The 17,491-nt window shown below is 51.4% G+C and overlaps 1 long non-coding RNA gene across 1 annotated transcript; it reads right to left on the reverse strand.

Annotated features, from left to right (window-relative positions):
* Positions 1-12,760: 12,760 nt before the first annotated feature.
* Positions 12,761-16,963, reverse strand: LOC136304133 (uncharacterized). The gene is made up of 5 exons (XR_010724395.1): positions 16,852-16,963; positions 15,187-15,458; positions 14,825-14,922; positions 14,256-14,424; positions 12,761-12,899 (listed from the first exon to the last, which is right to left on the reverse strand). It is a non-coding gene; the product is annotated as an uncharacterized lncRNA (long non-coding RNA).
* Between the last annotated feature and the right edge of the window lie 528 nt (positions 16,964-17,491).

A 17,491-nucleotide genomic window follows, 5' to 3' on the forward strand; every position in this document is an offset into this window, starting at 1 on the left:
CCAAATCTGGGAGCATCCCCCTGTGTGCGAACTCATCTGCAAATTGGCTGTGGAGCCTGACTTTGAAGAAGGTGCCAGAATTGAAGTTCATCACCTTCAATTGCTGGTGGCCAGGTTCAGGAAGAGGTTGTCATCCTTGTTGTCGTCCTCACTGTCTCCAGCAGCAGCAGCCCCACCTGGTCCAGCTTCTCCAGGGGCTCCTTCTCCTTCCCTGGGGGTGAGACCAGGCTGTCAGTGTTCTGCCCAGGGCCCCAGCTGTCAGTGAACCAGCACAAGCCAAAACAACTCGCACGGCAGCCACCAGTGGTGGGCAGAGCAGCTCAGCTCCAGTACAAGGGCTGCCTGTGCCCACCTGATGACCCCTGTGCAGTGACACAGGCAGCACAAAAAGTCTGGCTTTCTTTGCTTCTGATTGCCAAGGCATGTGTGCAGCTGGAACTTACCAGGGCCCGGCATCAAAATGAGCCTCTGGCTCTCTCCCTTCTTCTACTCCAGATGAATCTCCTGCATCCAAGGATCACCAAAAAGGTCTTCTAATGAAGGCCTTTCCATGTCATCCACGGCTAAACAGCACCTGATGAGATCCTTGCACTCTGGGAAGAGAAACCAGAAACTGTCAGTCAGTTGGAGAAGGCCCCTGGCTGCTTTGCCCCATATTCCCATGCCCAGGCCATGCTGGATGTGCTCAGAGCTGGGCCTAAACTTTCCCATCAATTCCCTGCTTTGGAGGAGAGCAGGAGAGCAGGACATGTGCCACCTCCTCAGCAGCTGCCAGAGCAGGACGCTCACGAGCCAACTGCTGTCTCCCAGCACTGGTATTCCCCCCGTGCCCAGAGATGAGGATCCACCTTGAGAGAGCCGTTGTGGCAGCGGGAGCTGGCCCCAGCTGATGTTCCAGCCGCTCCTGAAAGGGTGCTGCCCGCAGACCATCTGGTGCAGGAGCATGCCCAGGGACCAGATGGTAGCTGGCTCGCCATAGTACCAGCCAAAGTCGGTCCATTCTGGGGGGCTGTATGCTGGTGTTCCTGTGGAATACAGATGGAGTTCATCAGGGGGATGCTGCTGCTCCCAGAGCCTGGCCCCAGCATCCCTGGGCATGTGGGGACTGCCCCAGTGGCACGTGGTGTGACCCGCTGCCCTCCCACCAGGATCTGGGCCTTGTGTGAAAAATTGCCATTGGAAAAGAAACCACTGGTGTAGGAAAAGGGCGGCAGAAGCCCTGGACAGGCCTGACCAGAACAAGAAAAAACCCACTCAGAGCAGGAGGAAAACCATGCCTTCCTCCTCCCTGCCTGCATTGCCCCAAATAACATTATGAACACAAGACAAAGAAGGCCAGAGGAGCAGTCCAAGCCCTTTCTCACCTGCACACCAAACTGGCTGGTGCACAGGTTCTGACTCCACGCTCTCTGATAGCCCCACCCACGGGTGTTTCTGTCGGGCTGGCTGCCCCAGCCCCAGTCCTGGGCAGAGTGGCTGGCAAAGGCTGCCAGCAGGGCTGGAAGCTGGGCCCCAACCCACCCCTGCTCAAAAGCAACTCAGCTGAAGTCTCAGTGCCATGAGTGGCAGCAAAAGGGAGAATCCCCACTGCCACACCCAGGTTGGGCTGTGAGATGTTGGGCCATGAGATGTCAGGAGCTGGGAGCACATCCTTGCATGGGCTCACCTGCAAACTGCGTGCATGCCGTGTCTTGAAGGTAGGTGCCACAGCCAAAATCGATCAATTTGGCCTGCCCGGTGGCCAGGTCAACCAGGATGTTCTCTGGTTTGATGTCTCTGTGCAGGACCCCGCAGCTGGTGCAGTGCCGCACGGCCTCCAGCACCTGGCGGAACAGCTCCCGCGCCACCTCCTCGGACAGGAACCTCCGTGCCCGAATGAAATGCTGGAGGTCCTGACACCGCTGCGGGCGCTCCAGCACCATCACAATTTCACTGGGAAGCTCAAGCCACTCCAGCAGCTGGACGACACCAGGGAAGCCAGTGGAGACCCTGTCCAGCAGCACGATCTCCAGCGGTGCGCTGGTGCCGTTGGGCTGTGGGAGGACCACGATGCCGTCAGTGGGGCTGAGGCCGTGCCAGGGGTGGGGAAGCCCTCACCCAGCCTGGGATGTTCTGCACCCTCCGCTGGCCCCACGCCCGCTCTCCCTCGAGGCGTCCTGGCGGCTTCCACCCTGCCGGGCCTCGGCTCGTCCCCGCCCGGCACGCCCCGGCTTCTCCCGCTGGCCCCCGCTCACTCACCAGCTCTCCCCAGTGCCGGACGCGGTTCCGTGGCACCCTTTTGATGGCCACCTGCAAGCCAAGGCGAGCAGCGGCCTGAGCTCGCTGCCCACGCTGCCCACGCTGCCCAGCCCCATGCTCTTCCTCCTCCGCCCTCCTCCTCCTCCTCCTGCGCCCGCCGCCAGCCCCGCCGCTCACCGGTGCGCCGTCCGAGAGCCGCGTCCCTGCGAAGACTCTTCCGAAGCCGCCGCGCCCCAGCAGCGAACCCAGCCGGTACTGCTCCTGGAGGCCCTGCTGCGCCTTCCCTGCCGGCGAGACGTGGCTGTCAGTGCTCGGCCCGGGGCCAGCAACGGCCCCCGAGCGCCCCTCAACCGCCCCGGGCCGGGAATCCCCAGGCGTTCGCTCCTGGCAACGCGACAGCGGCAGCTCGGGGCCGGCGGCCACGCTGCCGAGCGGCGGAGCTCGGGCCGGGGAAGCTGCGGCAGAGGCCGCGGGAGCGGCCGCACCGCCTGTGTCCTCCGCGGGGCCCGGGAGGGGCCGGGGCCGGGGCCGGGGCCGGGGATGGGGCCGGGGCCGGGGCCGGGGCCGGGGCCGGGGCCGGGGCCGGGGCCGGGCTCGGCACAGGCGAAGGCAAAGGGCGGCGATGCCGCCGCAGCCCCAGGCACTGATCCTCGTCCGCCACCGCCATCACCAGGACAGCCAGAGCCCGGCGGAGGCGAGACCGCGGCGGGAGGCCCGGGGCCGGGGGCGGGCCGGGGGCATGGCCCGGCCCTGCAGGGGAGAGGGAGACTGCGAGAGGACGGGGACACCGGGACAGGGAGATCGGGAGAGGGTGCGGGACTAAGGGAGAGGGTGCGGGCCTGCAGGAGAGGAAGAGGAAAAGCAGGAGGAAGTCTAGAATAGTCCTTTTTCTGCTGCTGCTGCCGCTGCTGCTGCCGCTGCTGCCGCTGCTGCCGCTGCTGCTGTAGCAACTGAAGCCCCGGGGCCGTTTGTCCCCAGGTCCGTTTGTCCGTTGCCCGCTCAGCCCCACGCCGAGCCCCGCGCTCCCCGGGGGCAGCCCCGAGCCTGTCCAAACACGGGAACTTTGCCCACAGGAGCCAAGACACAGAGTCTTGACTCCTGCACTGTGGCAGAGCATTCCCCTTGGTTGCTGCTGTGCATTGTCCCTGCTGAGGGTCAGACACTGTCAGAGCACGTTCCCTGAATGCAGAATTTGTACCTGGCCCAAGCACTGCACTTGTGTCTCCAGCATTGCTTTCCAAGAAAAACAGGGGAAGGCAAATTGTGTGTAGCTCATGGTATTTTACAGCATCTCAAACTTGCCAAATCATGGATCTTAGAGGTGAGATCCATTTGTAGTTCATGGGATGGAGAAGTAGTGCAAGATGGAAAAGGGGAGCATCAAAATCATTTGACAAGGACATCTTAGTATTGGTTCTATACATTTTCATTTCATTTCTTAAATGCTCTTTCAGTTTTCCCAGAATCTTCTCCACAGTCCCGTCTGCTCTTTCCAAGAACACTTCCTGGAGAACGAGGTGCAGCTTCTGTCACAAGACGTGCCACCAACTGCAGCTTCCCTTGTCTTTCCACACCGTGTGTGCAGTAGGAGTCTTGCAGCAAAGCAGGACAAATATTTGAAGAACTTGACAGCTTGTCTGTTCTTTTCCTTGTGGACTTGGGAGTTGTGCCCTTGGTAAGGTTTTCATTGTTACCGTTGTACCCTAAGAAAACAGGACGGGGTACCAGGGGAACCTGCTGGGAGTCTGTTATCATCCACCCAGCCAGGAAGAAGAGGTGGACAACTTAATCTAAAAGCAGCTGGAGAATGTTTCAGGATCACCAGCCCTTGTTCTTGTAGGTGACTTTAAGCTGCCAGATATCTGCTGGGAACTTAATATAGCAGGAAAGAGGCAGTCCAGGAAGGTTTTGGAGTGTATGGAGGACAACTTTTTGTTGCAGCTGGTGAGTGAGCCCCACCAGGGGAGGGCCTATGTTCGACCTGTTGTTTGCAAATAGAGAAGGGCTGGTGGGAGATGTGGTGGTTGGAGGCTCCTTGGGACACGGTGATGATGAAATTATAGAGTTCTCGATATTTGGTGAAATCAGGAAGAACATCAAGAAGACTTTTACACTGGACTTCCAATCAACAGACTTTGGCCTATTTACAAGACTTATTCAGGGAGTTGCTAGGGAAGCAGCCCTTAAAAAAAAAGGAGTCCAGGGAAGGTGGGCGTGCTTCAAAGCAGAGATCTTGAGGGCAGAGGAACAGGCTTTCCCTGTGTGCCAAAAGATGAGCTGACGAGGCAAACGTCCAGCCTGGATGGGCAAGGAGGTTTTGAAGGAACTTAGGAATAAAAAGAGGATGTATCATCTTTGGAAGGAGGGTCAGGTCAAGGAGTATTTAAGGGGATTGCTAGAGCATGTAGGAAAAGTGTTTGGGAGTCCAAAGCTCAATTCAAACTTAATTTGGCAATTTTGTACAGGATATTAAAAAAAGTTTTTCAAATATATTAACTGCAATAGGAAGGCCAACCTTTGTTCTGTACTGGATGTGGGAGGGAACTTAGTGTCCAGGAGGAGGCAGTCAGAGAACTGCTGAGCTGCTTGGATGTTCATAGATCTATGGGCCCAGGTGGGATCCACCCCAGGGTGATGAGGGAGCTGGCAGATGAGCTTGTGAAGCCGCTCTCCATCATTTACCAACAGTCCTGGCCCACTGGTGAGATTCCAGATGACTGGAAGCTGGGCAATGTGACACCCATTCACAAGAAGGGTGGGAAGGAGGATCCTGGTAATTATAGGCCAGTTAGCCTGACCTCAGTACATGGTAAAGGTCACGGAGCAGTTTATATTGTTTCATGGACAGGGTATCAGAGCCAGCCAGCATGGGTTTAGGAGGGGTAGGTCATGTTTGACCAGTTTTTATGTCTCCTTTTATGGCCAGGTGACTTGTGTGGTGGATGTGGGAAAGGCTGTGGATGTTGTGTGTTGGGACTTCAGCAAGGCCTTAGGCACTGTCTCCCACAGCACGCTCCTGGAAAAGCTGGCAGCCCACGGCTTGAACAGGAACACTCTTTGCTGGGTTAACAACTGGCTGCATGGCCGGGCCCAGAGAGTGGTGGGGAAGGGTGCTGCATCCAGCTGGCAGCCAGTCACCAGGGGTGTTCCTCAGGGGTCTGTGCTGGGGCCAGCTCTGTTCAACATTTGTATTCACGACATGGATGGGGCTATTGAATCTCTTATTAGTCAATTTTTAGATGACACTAAGCTGGGAACATTTGTCGATCTGTTGGCAGGTAGGAGGGCTCTGAAGAGAGACCTGGAACAGTTGGATGGGTGGGCAGAGTGCAACAAGGTGAAGTTTATTAAGTCCAAGTGCTGAGTTCCGCATTTTGGCCACAATAACCCCTGCAGTGCTCTAGGCTGGGGACGGTGTGGCTGGACAGTGCCCAGGCAGAAAGGGCCCTGGGGGTTCTGGTCGACAGGCAACTGAACATGAGGCAGCAGTGTGCCCAGGTGGCCAAGAAGGCCAATGGCACCTGGCCTGGATCAGGAATGGTGTGGCCAGCAGGAGCAGGGAGGTCATTCTTCTCCTGTACTCGGCACTGCTGAGGCCACACCTCGAGTGCTGTGTCCAGTTCTGAGCCCTCAGTTAAGAATAACCTTGAGATGCTTAAATGTGTCCGGAGGAGACAACAAGGTTGGTGAGCGGCTTGGAACACAACTCCTGTGAGGAACGACTGAGGGAGCTGGGGTTGTTTAGCCTGGAGAAAAGGAGAGTCAGAGGTGACCTTATCACTCTCTACAACTCCCTGAAAGGTGTTTGTAGTCAGGTGGGGCTTGGTCTCTTTCTCCAGGCAGCCACTGACAGAATGAGAGGACAGAGTCTTAAGGCTGCACAAAGGGAAATATAGGTTGGAAATTAGGAAAAAGATTTTTACGGAAAGGGTGATAAAGTTCTGGAATGATCTGACTGGAGAGGTGGTGGCATCACCATCTCTGGATGTGTTTTAAAAAAGACTGGATGTGGCACTAGGTGCCATGGCTTAGGTGAGGTGTTGGGACATGGGTTGAACTCAATGATCTTGGAGGTCTCTTCCAATCTAGTCATTTTGTCATTCTGTAATTCTGTAAAGGTTTCCAGGTCAAATGGGCTAAGTCAATGAAGCTACTGCTATGATAAGAGTTTTGAGTTGGATGTTTTATTAAATGGTTTTCCAAGTTCCTTGATTTTCTCTATTTTGCCAGTAGAGCTGTGTGTTGCTTTGACCTCTTAGCTCAGTTGGTTAAAGTATGGTGCTAATATCACTAAGGTTGTGGGTTCAGTCCCTCTGTGTGCCATTCACATAAGAGTTGGACTTATGATCCTTGACTGTTCCTTGCAAATAAGAATATTCTGTGCATCTGTTCATCCTGAGACTATCTGGTTGGCATTTCTCCTTGTGCACCAAACTCGAGTAAGAGAACCTTTGGGTACCCCCATTATTTCAGTGTTCTGGGGTGTTACAGCCCCGCAGGCTCATTACGGCCTCTTGTTTCCATGAGGCCCTGCTGTGTCACACTGGCCCGCAGTGCCATGAGGATCGGGAGTGTCACACAGCTTTGTGCCATTTGTCCTTGCTGCCCCTCCCATCCCACTGCCCCACAAGCAGCCCCGAGCCACCCGGGAGGGACAGGCCCTGCTGTGCCAGGCCTGGGCTCAGGGCTTGGCCTTTCTGCTGCCTCCAACCAGCCCAGGCCTTGCTCAGCATTGCAGTTCCCTGCTCACAGCCTGCGGCTCCCTGCAATCCTGGCCTCAAGGATCTGCTCTCAGCAGTCCCTGGGGAGCCTTTGGCACTCCCTGCCCTCAGTGGGGCCCAGGGATGCTCCAAGGGACTTGGAGTTTTGCTTCTGCCTCCTTGAGCAGCTTCTTCAACCTTCTCTCAGTGCCTGGAGCTTCTGGACTCAGCCCCAAATCCAGCATGGGGCTGATTCAAATCCAGAAAGCAGTCACGACCTCCTTTTCTTCCTTCACTTGTCTTCGTCTCCAGGGCTTGTGCAGCTGCTTGGAGCCAGTTTGGAGTTCTCTTATGGAGGAAGATTTCAAAGTGCACCTCCTGAGTTTTTTCTAATCCAGGGTGCATTTTTTTTAATTTTTCAGATCATTGCCGACATGAAAGACGTATTCTACAAGTGATCTTAATGCTGAGTGTCTCCTTAGGAGGTCTGGGCATGGAGAATGAGCCCCTTGCAGGCTGACCCTGTTTGGACAACCTGCTCCTCACCCCAACCTCACCGTGTCTGAAATGACCCACCAAGGACTGACATCTGAAATAATTTTTGTAAATTAGCAATTTTTCTTTTTTAAAAAAATTATAAGGAAATTATAATAATACTTATAAATATATAAAATATTATTATATACGTTTTAACCTATGTTTTACATGTATTTAAAAAAATTGATACATTTTTAGCGACCCAAAAAATTATTGGTCATTGGTTTTAAGTAACACAATTCCCTTCATTAATTCATTGACAACATCTGGCTATTGATTCTATCCCGCTTTATGCTAATTAGTTCTATTTTTACTCCTTTTGTAATCTTCTTTATCGTTTTCTCAGACAGGGTAAAAGGGGCCACTTTGGGGTCCACGGAGACATTTCTGGGGCACATTTGGGGCAGTTCTAAACCTGGGGATGGAATCTGAAGAAAATTTGGGGTCTGAAGGACATCTGGGGGAGCCGGGTGGGCACTTGGAGGTCAGGGAGGGGAATCTGGGGCCCTTCGGGGTCCGGCCGGGCACTTGGGGGCCCTGAGGGGACTCTCTGGGGCGCGGGGGATGATGGGAGTTGTAGGCGCGGGTAGAACACGGTGTAACGGGGCCGCGGAGCATCACGGGAGTTCGAGGCGCGGCTCCAATGGCTGTCGGTGGGGCGCGGGGCATGACGGGAGACGGAGTCACGGCTGGAATAGGGCTCCGTGTGCGCCGCGGAGCATGCTGGGAGCTGTAGTCCCGGAAGTGCATAAAGCCGAGCTGTGGCGGGTCCGGGAAGGCGCTTGGCGGACACTTCTGCGTCCGAGTCGCGACTTGAGGCCCTCGGGGGAAACGTGTGCGGTTCGGGAGGAATTGGGGGGAACTTGGGGAGCTCGAACCGGGCGCTTTAGGACACGGGGCACAGCAGGAATTTTCGGCGCGAGACTGTGTTGGGCAGAGCTCTGAGAGCACGGGGGATGATCGGAGATGAATTCCCAGAAGTGGCTCTAACGGGCATCTCTGGGGTTGGGAACATTCAGGGGAGTCGGGGACGATTTTGGGGGGTTCCAAATAAATACTGAGGGGGCACTTCGGGATCCTGGAGGGTCTGGGGGAAACGTAGGGTACACATGGGGGGGAGGGGGGATACGGGGGCGGGGTTCTGTGGAGCGCGGGGCATGACGGGCATTGTAGTCCGGGGTGCAATGGGGCTCAATTGGGCCGCGGTGCATGACGGGAGTTGAAGGCAAAACCGAAACGTGGCACCGACAGCAGGCACCGCCCCGAGGCCCCGGTTTCCTGGCACTGATTGGGTGCTGGCGGTGACGGGCGGGAGCCTCGGCAAATGGGAGTTTGCGGAGGCGGGAACAGCCGATTCAACCCCTCTAGTCCTTCCCAGTATAGCCCAGTTCATCCCCAGTACAGCCCAGTTCTACCCCTGTGGCCCTTCAGTGCCCCCCTTTACAGCCCATTTCATCACCAGTACAGCCCAGTCCCTCCCAATACACCTGAGTTCATTCCCATTCCCTTCCAGTTCCCCCCAGTATCTTCCATAGCACGCCCCAGTATTCCCCAGTCTTCCCCACAGTGTTGCCATTGTCCCCAGTTTGTCCCAGTGTGTCCGTGGCCACAGCCCCTTGCAGTGTCCCAGGGCAGGTTGGGATGCTGATCCACCCTCACAGCCGGCCCAGGGCAGGGCTGGAGTGGTTTTGGTGGCCCCTTGGGCTGGCACACACTTGAGGAGTGTGTCTGTTTTCAGTGGGGAAAATTACGAGTTTTACGTTGCTTCAAAAATAGAAAAGCCCTTTTTGCCTGAGTGCAGGCAGCTCTCTGAGCAAAGCAGGTCCCAGGTGAGTGAGGACAGGCAGGATGGGCTTGGGGAATGTGGAACAAGGTTGTCCACACTGGGTCAGACCTCAAGGCACAGCTTCTCTGGCCAGGCCAGGCCTTCTGAGAAGAGGCCCTGGAAAAATGTCAATCACAGAATGCTGCAATCACCTCTCCTCTAAAGAGAACAGTAATAAAACACACCCTTTATAACAGGAATGTGAATTTCTTAGAAGTTCTTTGAAATCTTTCTCCATAACTGCAGTACAAAACCTTCCTAATGAACTGCACCAGAGCAGAGGGAAATCAAGGCAGAGCCGTGGTTTGTCAGGACTTGCTTGATCCCAAAGAGCCCCGTGGTGCATTTGGTGCTGAGCCCTCAGGGCCTGAGAGGAGATGGCACAAACCTTTCCAGGAGTCCAAGTCAGAGGAAAAACCCAACGTGTCTCAAAGCATTCCTGGGTCCCACTGAGGTCCATCCCCAACACAGGCTCCTCATGGACTCCTTGGAGGAGAGAACTGGAGGCCAAGAGTGCCCAGTAACCTCTCAGAGACGGAGTGTGGGAAGGAAAACCCAAAGTACCTTAAAAGACATTGAGTATCTCAGAGCATTAATGAGCCCCACTGAGTGTCAGTACAAAGCCTCTCTAGGGACTAATTACAGCAGATAATTGGAGGCCATGACTGCACAAACCTCTCAGAGTGATTCAGTGTCAAAAAGTAGTACTTTAATGACTCTTGAGTAACTTGAGGCATTAATGAGCCCCACTGAGTGTTGTTAGTGACAAAACATCTCAAGGGACTAATTACAGCAGACAATTGGAGGCCGTGATTGCACAAACCCCTCAGAGACTCCCAGGCAAAAGCAAAACCCAAAGTGCTCTGAAAAACCTGCAGTCCCTGGGAGCACTGAGGAGCCCCCCAGGGCCATTCCTGACCAAGGCTCCCCAGGGACTGGTCCCAGCAGATCCCTGGGGCCACTGGGATGTGGGGGGATGCTGAGGGCAGGACAAGGGGGTGACAGTGCCCAGCCTTGCTGGGGCTGTGCCAGGAGGCCCCAGGGCCTCAGGACAAGGTGTCCCCTCCCAGCCCTTGGTGGCACAGACCCTGCTGTGCCCCAGGGCACCAAGACTTGGCTTCTCCTGGGCACTGCCAGCCCTGCCGGGCCCTTGGCCACGTCCAGCACAGCTTGTCCTGCGCTGTCCCACAGCTGCTGCTGTGTCCCTGCAGGCTGCACACTCCCATCTCGCTGCCCTCCTGGCTCTGCCCTGCATTTCCCTTTCTCTTCTCCCTGATATCCTGGGATGGAACGTGTGAGAATGGTTCAAAGCTGTACCAGGGAGGGTTTAGACTGCACAGGAGAAAGTCTTTCTTTACTGGGAGGGTGACTTTGGGGGTTCAAACTTTGGGGTTTCAAAGCAGGGCTGATGGCTGTCCCAGGAAAGGAGCTGGGACAAGGTGTCCATCGCTCAGGAGCTGTAATTTGGATTGTCACTTGCCACTGTTCCTCTGAGCTCTTCTCTGTTCCAGAGATAGGCTCTTAATGAGCTGGTGGCTCTCCTGAGATGGGCCCGGGAGCAGCCCGGGCAGAGAATGAACTGAGTTTGTCCTGCTGCCATTGTTGGTGCCCTGTCTGGGAGTGCAGATGAGTCTCTTCTCTCTTAACCTGACACAACCCAGCAGGAGCGTCAATCTCCTGAGGCAGCCGTGTTTGGAGGCTGCACACACAGGCACTGGTTTTGTGTAACAGATGATACCAGATCCTTGGGATGGCTTTCCAGAAATGCACCATGCTTAGAGGAAAGGCTTTGTTCTTGGCCTGGCAATGGATTTGTTCAGGGCCAGGATCACAGATTTGTTCCCAAGGCTGCAGATGAATGGATTTAGGAATGGGAACAGGACTGTGTTCAGCAGAGCTCCAGTTCTGTTGGTCCTCAAGGAAACATCTTCTGCAGGACACGTGCAGAGAGCAATGCAACTCCCACGGGCAATGGATAAGGTGATGGGATGGGAAGAACACGTGGTCAAAGCTTTCTTCCTCCCAGAGGCTGCTGGAAGATGCAGAACACAGAAAAGGACGCAGATGTCAAATGCCAGAGTCAAACATAAGTAGCCCAGCACGACACACGGTAAGAAGACAGAGTCTGTTTCCCAAAGCAGGCTGGTGTCAGAGCAGGACAGTTTGAACAAGGGGGAGTTGTCCCAGAGGAAATGGGGGATCTTGGAGCCACAGAAAGACAGCTCAGAGAGGAAGAGCAGCGGTAGCTCAGCAGGACAAAGCCGAGGACCCAAGTAGCAACACCCAGGTGGACACAGAGCTGAGGCTTTGTGATGTCAGCATAGAGCAAAGGGTGGCAGATGACAACACAGTGGTCAAAGGACATGACAACCAGCAGGACAAACTCTGTGCAGCCCAGGGCTAAATAAAAATCGTTTTGGGCAAAGCAGCTGCCTAGTGAGATAGTGTTCTGACCAGAACTCAGCATCACAAACCATTTGATGCTTGTGGAGGATGTAAACCAGATTTCCGGGAAGGCCAGGCTGCAGATGAAAACGTCCATGGGGGTTTGCAGGTGGTGATCCACACACAGGAGGAAAAGGATGGTTTCATTCCCCATCACTGTTGTCAGGTACATGAGCAGAAGGACCTGAGATAAAAACATCCGCAGTCTTGGATCAAGCTCTGGGAAACCCTCTAGGATGAACTCAGTAACTGCTGTTGCATTTTCTGGTGCAGAATTCTGGTTCGTCGTGCTGAGACAGGAACATGGCAAAAACAAGGGCGATAATTTCACAGCCTGGACAAACATTTCTATGCTTCCTTCTCTGCTTCTTTCTTTTTTCCTGCAGTCTTGCCATACAGCACAGTGATTGCACTTCAAACACTTTGTTGCCCAGTACTTCCTAGGGGAGTAGTTTCTTGGTCAGTAGTTTCCTGGGGACTAGTTTCTTGGGGATTAGTTTCTTGCCCAGTATTATCTTGCCCAGTAGCTTCTTGGGTAGCAGTCCCTCCCTCCCTCCCTCCCTCCCTCCCTCCCTGGGATGCCCAGGCTGCCATTGCCTGAACCTTTGTCACAACATTCAGGACCAATTTGGATGTGTTTCATGGGTTCTTGCTAAGACTAATCGAATGTGTCCTGAGCACATGTATTCATATCCCCAAATGTTTTATCCTTTCCTAGAAATTGCCTTTGTAACCTTCAACATATGCCCCAAAAACCTACTGGAGTGAAAATCATAGGCTTTTCCTTGACACCTCTATATACCTGTCACATTATATGTGCGTGGTGTTGCCTTAACCCCAGCGGTGGCTATAACGATGGTTGCAAAGGCCACAATTCTCCAAACTATACCTGTTTGATTTTCCGTAACAACTACAAATCTTTCTATTCTTCAAAAGTTATTGACCTATTCTAACATTTTACACACACCATTCACTTTCCCGAATAAGCTTCAGTTTTAGTTCATTATCACCTGGTGTGGCTCTCCAGATCACTTCAGGAGCCTTCTTCACTCGAGTGTGATGAATGCAGGCATTTTGCTCTCTGATCTTGATTGCAGTAAAGGTGGTGAGGAGCACCTGGAATGGTCCTTCCCACTGGGGTTCCAGAGTCTTTTCTGCAAAAGACATAACATATACATAATCCCCTGGCTGTATGTTATGTACTGGCCCATCTAGTTCTCTCCTTTGAGCCCCAGCCACATGTTTCTCAATTTCTCTGTTTAGGACCACCCGTGTAGGGTTTCTTCCCCTACTTGGGTAGGTGTTGTTCCTTCTTGGACCCCATATGATCTTCTATACAATATTTCAAAAGAACTTCATTTTTCTTTTGTCCTTGGCTTCATCTGAATTCGTAATAATGCTACTGGAAGAGCTTTAGGCCAAGGTAACTTTGCTTCTTGTCCTGTCTTACAATTTGCTGCTTAATCAGATGGTTAATTTTTTCCACCTGGCCACTTGACTGAGGATGATATGGGATATGAAGTTCCCAGTCTATGCCTAGGTGCCGGCTAATTTGCTGCTCAAGTTTTGAAATAAAATGTGGGCCCCTGTCTGAAGACATTGTGCCTGGGACTCCAAAACACGGTATTATTTCCTGTAACAATGCTTTGGTTACTTCTTGTGCTTTGGCAGTTCTGGTAGGGAAAGCTTCTGGCCACCCTGAAGAGGTTTCTGTAAATGCCAATATCGATACCCTCCCCATCCTGGGTAGTTCTGAAAAATCAATTTGTCATTGCTGCTCAGGCCCATAACCTTTCCCAGTTTGTCCAAGCTTTGGTTTAGGAATAGTTTTGGGATTAGTTTGGAGGCAAAGGCTACATTGGCGAGTCACTGGAATTACTGTTGTTTGCAAAATTCTGGCTATGATTCTGTCCTTCAAATAGTTATACAGAGTGTCTATTCCCCAGTGTGTTTTCTCATGTTCCTCTTTCACCAATGACCATGGCATGTAATAGGGAATCACAAGTCTTCCTTTCCCTTCATCTGTGATTGCCCACCCTTCTTGGTTATAACTTCCATTTTCTTGCTCAGTTAGCATCTTGTTCTTTTTTGCTATACCTTGACTTACCTTCAGTAGAAATCTGTCCATCTGGAATTAAGGCTGCCTCAAGTGTCTCAATAATCACCTCACCTTTAGCTGCTTCTTTTGCCTTTCTGTCCACCTGCTCATTTCCTTGATGTGCATGATGGCTACTTTTTCAGGTAGCAGGACTGCCGCCAATAGTTTTATTATCTCCTGGGAATGTTTAATACTTTTCCCTGGTGAGTTCAACAGTCCTCTTTCTTTCCAGATGGCTCCATGAGCATGAGCCATCCCAAATGCATACTTTGAGTCTGTATAAATAATAATTTTCTTTCCTTTTGCCTGTCCTAAAGCCCAGATTAGGGCAATTATTTCAGCCTTCTGTGCAGAGGTGTTGGTTGGTAATGGTCCAGACTCTATTACTTCTCTGCTCGTGGTAACTGCATACCCAGCATGTCTTTTTCCACTGATCACACAGCTGCTTCCATCAGTAAATCAAGTCTCAGGGTCCTTGAGAGGGGTGTCCTCCAGATCTGGGCGACTGGAGTAGGTGGCTTTGATGGTCTCCAGGCAATCATGGATCACTGGTTCTCCCGTATCCCCACTGACAAAGGAAGCTGGGTTCACAAGATTAGTTACCACAATTTCTACGTGATCTTGCTCTACCATTATGGCTTGGTATGTCTGGAACCTCTGTGTGGAAAGACAATGTCTGCCTTTTACCTGCAGGACTGCAGACACTGTGTGGGACACTAGTATCTTCTAGATCTGCTAGCATCTTCTAGCATGACTGTGGGACACAGTCATCTTCTGGCCTAGGGTGAACTTGTGTGCTTCCTGAATGTTCATCACCACTGCAGCAGTGGCTCTGAGGCACCCTGGCCATCCCTTGGCTGCTGCATCCAGCTGCTTGGAAAAGTAGGTGACTGCCCTGTGACACAGGCCGAGGTCTTGTGCCAGTATTCCCAAAGCAATCTCCTGCTTTTTGTGAGAAAATAAAAAGAATGGTTTACTCACATCTGGAAGTCCCAGGGCTGGAGCTGACATGCGGACCTTCTTTAGGTGGTTGAAGGCTCGTGTTGCTTCTTTTGTCCATTGGAGGTCTCTGGTTCCTTCTATAACCAAGGCATATAGGGGATTGTAAATCCACAATTGTAAATCCACAGTCTACACCAGCCTGTCAGGCCCAAAAAGGTTCTCAGTTCCTTTACTGTCTGGGGTTTTGGGGTCTGGCATGTTGCTTCCTTGCCATCCTGCCCTAAGATCCTTTGTCCAGCACTGACCTCGTAGCCCAGGTAGAAAACTCTTTGCCTCACTATCTGAGCTTTCTTCTGGGATACTCGATACCCTTGTAGACCCAAAAAGTTTAGGAGGCTTACTGTCCGATCCACGCATGTCTCTTCAGTTCAAGTAGCTATCCGGAGGTCATCTACATACTGCAACAGCTGTCCTTCTCCTGATGGGGCTTCCCAGGATTCCAAGTATTTTTCAAGCTGTTCTTCAAATATCATGGAAGAGTGTTTGAATCCTTGGGTTAAAACTGTCCATGTGAGCTGGGTTTTGCGCCCATTCTTGGGTCTTTCCCATTCAAATGCAGAAATTGTCTGGCTGGCTTCATGGAGAGGAAGGCAAAAGAAAGCATCTTTCAAATCTAAAATGGTAAACCAAATTAGTTCAGGTGTTAAATGGGTTAACAATGTGTAGGGGTTGGCAATCAGTGGGTACAAATTTTCAATTAGCCTATTAACAGCCTGCAAATCCTGTATACTACTCAGTCTGACCCATCAGGCTTTTTAACAGGCCAAATAGGAGTATTAAAATCAGACTGACACTCTCTTAATAGCCCTATCTGCAAAAAGTTTTCAATTACTGGGCTAATCCCTTCCCTGTCTTCCTTTTTTAAAGGGATACTGTTTAACTCTAACTGGTTGTTTTCCTTCTTTAAGTTCAATTTGCACTAGAGGTGCATTCTTTGCCCTCAATGGTATGTTAGAAGCCCATACCCCAGGAAATACCTGATCCATTCCTTTTCTGCTAGTCTCTTCTTCACTTTTAGTTTTGGTCCCATTGGCTATTGACACTAAGCTTAACCATTCCACATATTGTCAATCCTTAACCTCCAAAATAATCTCTCCATTTTTGAATATTATCTTTGCTTCTAGTTGCTCCAATAAATCTCTACTCAAAAGTGCTGATGGGGCATTGGGCATGTATAAAAACTTACGAATTCCCCATTGTTTCCCAAGTTTATATTTCAGTGGTCTACATAAATACACTTTCAGGTTGGCCAATTGCCTCCTTCACCATACCATAATCATCTGTTATAGGTATTAAAGCTTTATTTAACACTGAGTACGTTGTCCCTGTGTCCCCCCAAAATTTCATTTCCTTTCCTTTGTTCCCTATCTTGATTACAACCAGAGGCTCCCCTAGGGTAAAATCCTCTGGTCCTCCTCAGTCTTCTTTGATGTGAGCAACCACCCCCTCCCCTTTTCAGTCTCCTTTAACCATCGCCTTTTCTTTGTTCTGGGCACTGGTTCTTCCAGCTTCCAAATTTCTTACAGAATGCACACTGGTCTTTCCCTAGTCGGGGTGGTCCTTGCTTTGGTGGTCCTTGTCCACATCTCCCTTTTTCTTCTTCCCTTACTACTGCTGTTAATTTTCTTATCTCTTGTTTGTATCCTTCCTCTCAATTGCTAAAAACTCTCCAATCCTCATCTAGCAAAGAAGAAGCCGAAGGCGAGGCAGAACTGATGATAGTAGATTTTCCAGGACTGGATCCTTTTGGCCACAGTGAAACTTTTCCAGCCAGCAACAGCCATTCTCTCTCTCTCCCCGAACGCAGGAAAAAGAAGAGCCCACCTGCGTTATCTCCCCCTTCCACCTTTGTCCACCTCTTTGTTTCAGTTAAGTACTCTCAAGTATTCAACACTTGGTCTCCTTGGTAACTTGTGGGAAAAAATTCTTTAGAGAAAGAAGGAACAAACCTAACCCCCAACAATTATTCTTTGCATTGTTTATCCAGCTAATTTGAACACTGTTACCCTTTCCAAAAGCTGAATCACTGCTTCCTTCTGGTCTTCTGTTGCATTATCCAAATGTTCCAGCCAAACTGAAAGTTCCCTTCCATGTGTACTCAAACACTCCACTGTCACATAAAACCTGTCCAGGAAACAAAGGGGGAGGTGTGTAAATAAACCTCAAAACACCTCAAATACAAAACTCCAGGAGATGCAGATCTTTTTGTACAGTAACTTCATGATTCCTTCTTTTGGGAAAGAAAAGAGGAAGAGCAGGTCGATGAAAAGAAGTACCTGCCACTCTCCTCACTCCCTCAACTCAAGAGGCCTTTTCTTTCCACTCACTAGTGGGACTTGTCAACTGCACAGTGGACACTAAAAACCTTACCTCTATAATTTCTGGAAAGCAGGTTATACTGCTTTCAGAGGGTTGTACATCTTCATGTCATCACAGGCAGAAAAAAGTGCGCCTTAACAATAGCCTGTAGGACAGTTTAGAAAACTACTGATCTAACAAAGAAAATCATTGCTAAATTAAACCTGAATCAGGTGTCGACCACACAATCATGCAGTAAAGGTATCTGCTGCTTCAAGAAAAAATTTTACCATCCTGGCATTTCAGACCAGTGGGATATAGTGAATATCCCGATATTTCAATTCAAAT

Source organism: Chamaea fasciata, unplaced genomic scaffold, assembly GCF_029207755.1.
Source record: "Chamaea fasciata isolate MVZ Bird 193981 ecotype frontalis unplaced genomic scaffold, bChaFas1.0.hap1 SCAF_51, whole genome shotgun sequence".
Lineage (NCBI taxonomy): Eukaryota > Metazoa > Chordata > Aves > Passeriformes > Sylviidae > Chamaea > Chamaea fasciata.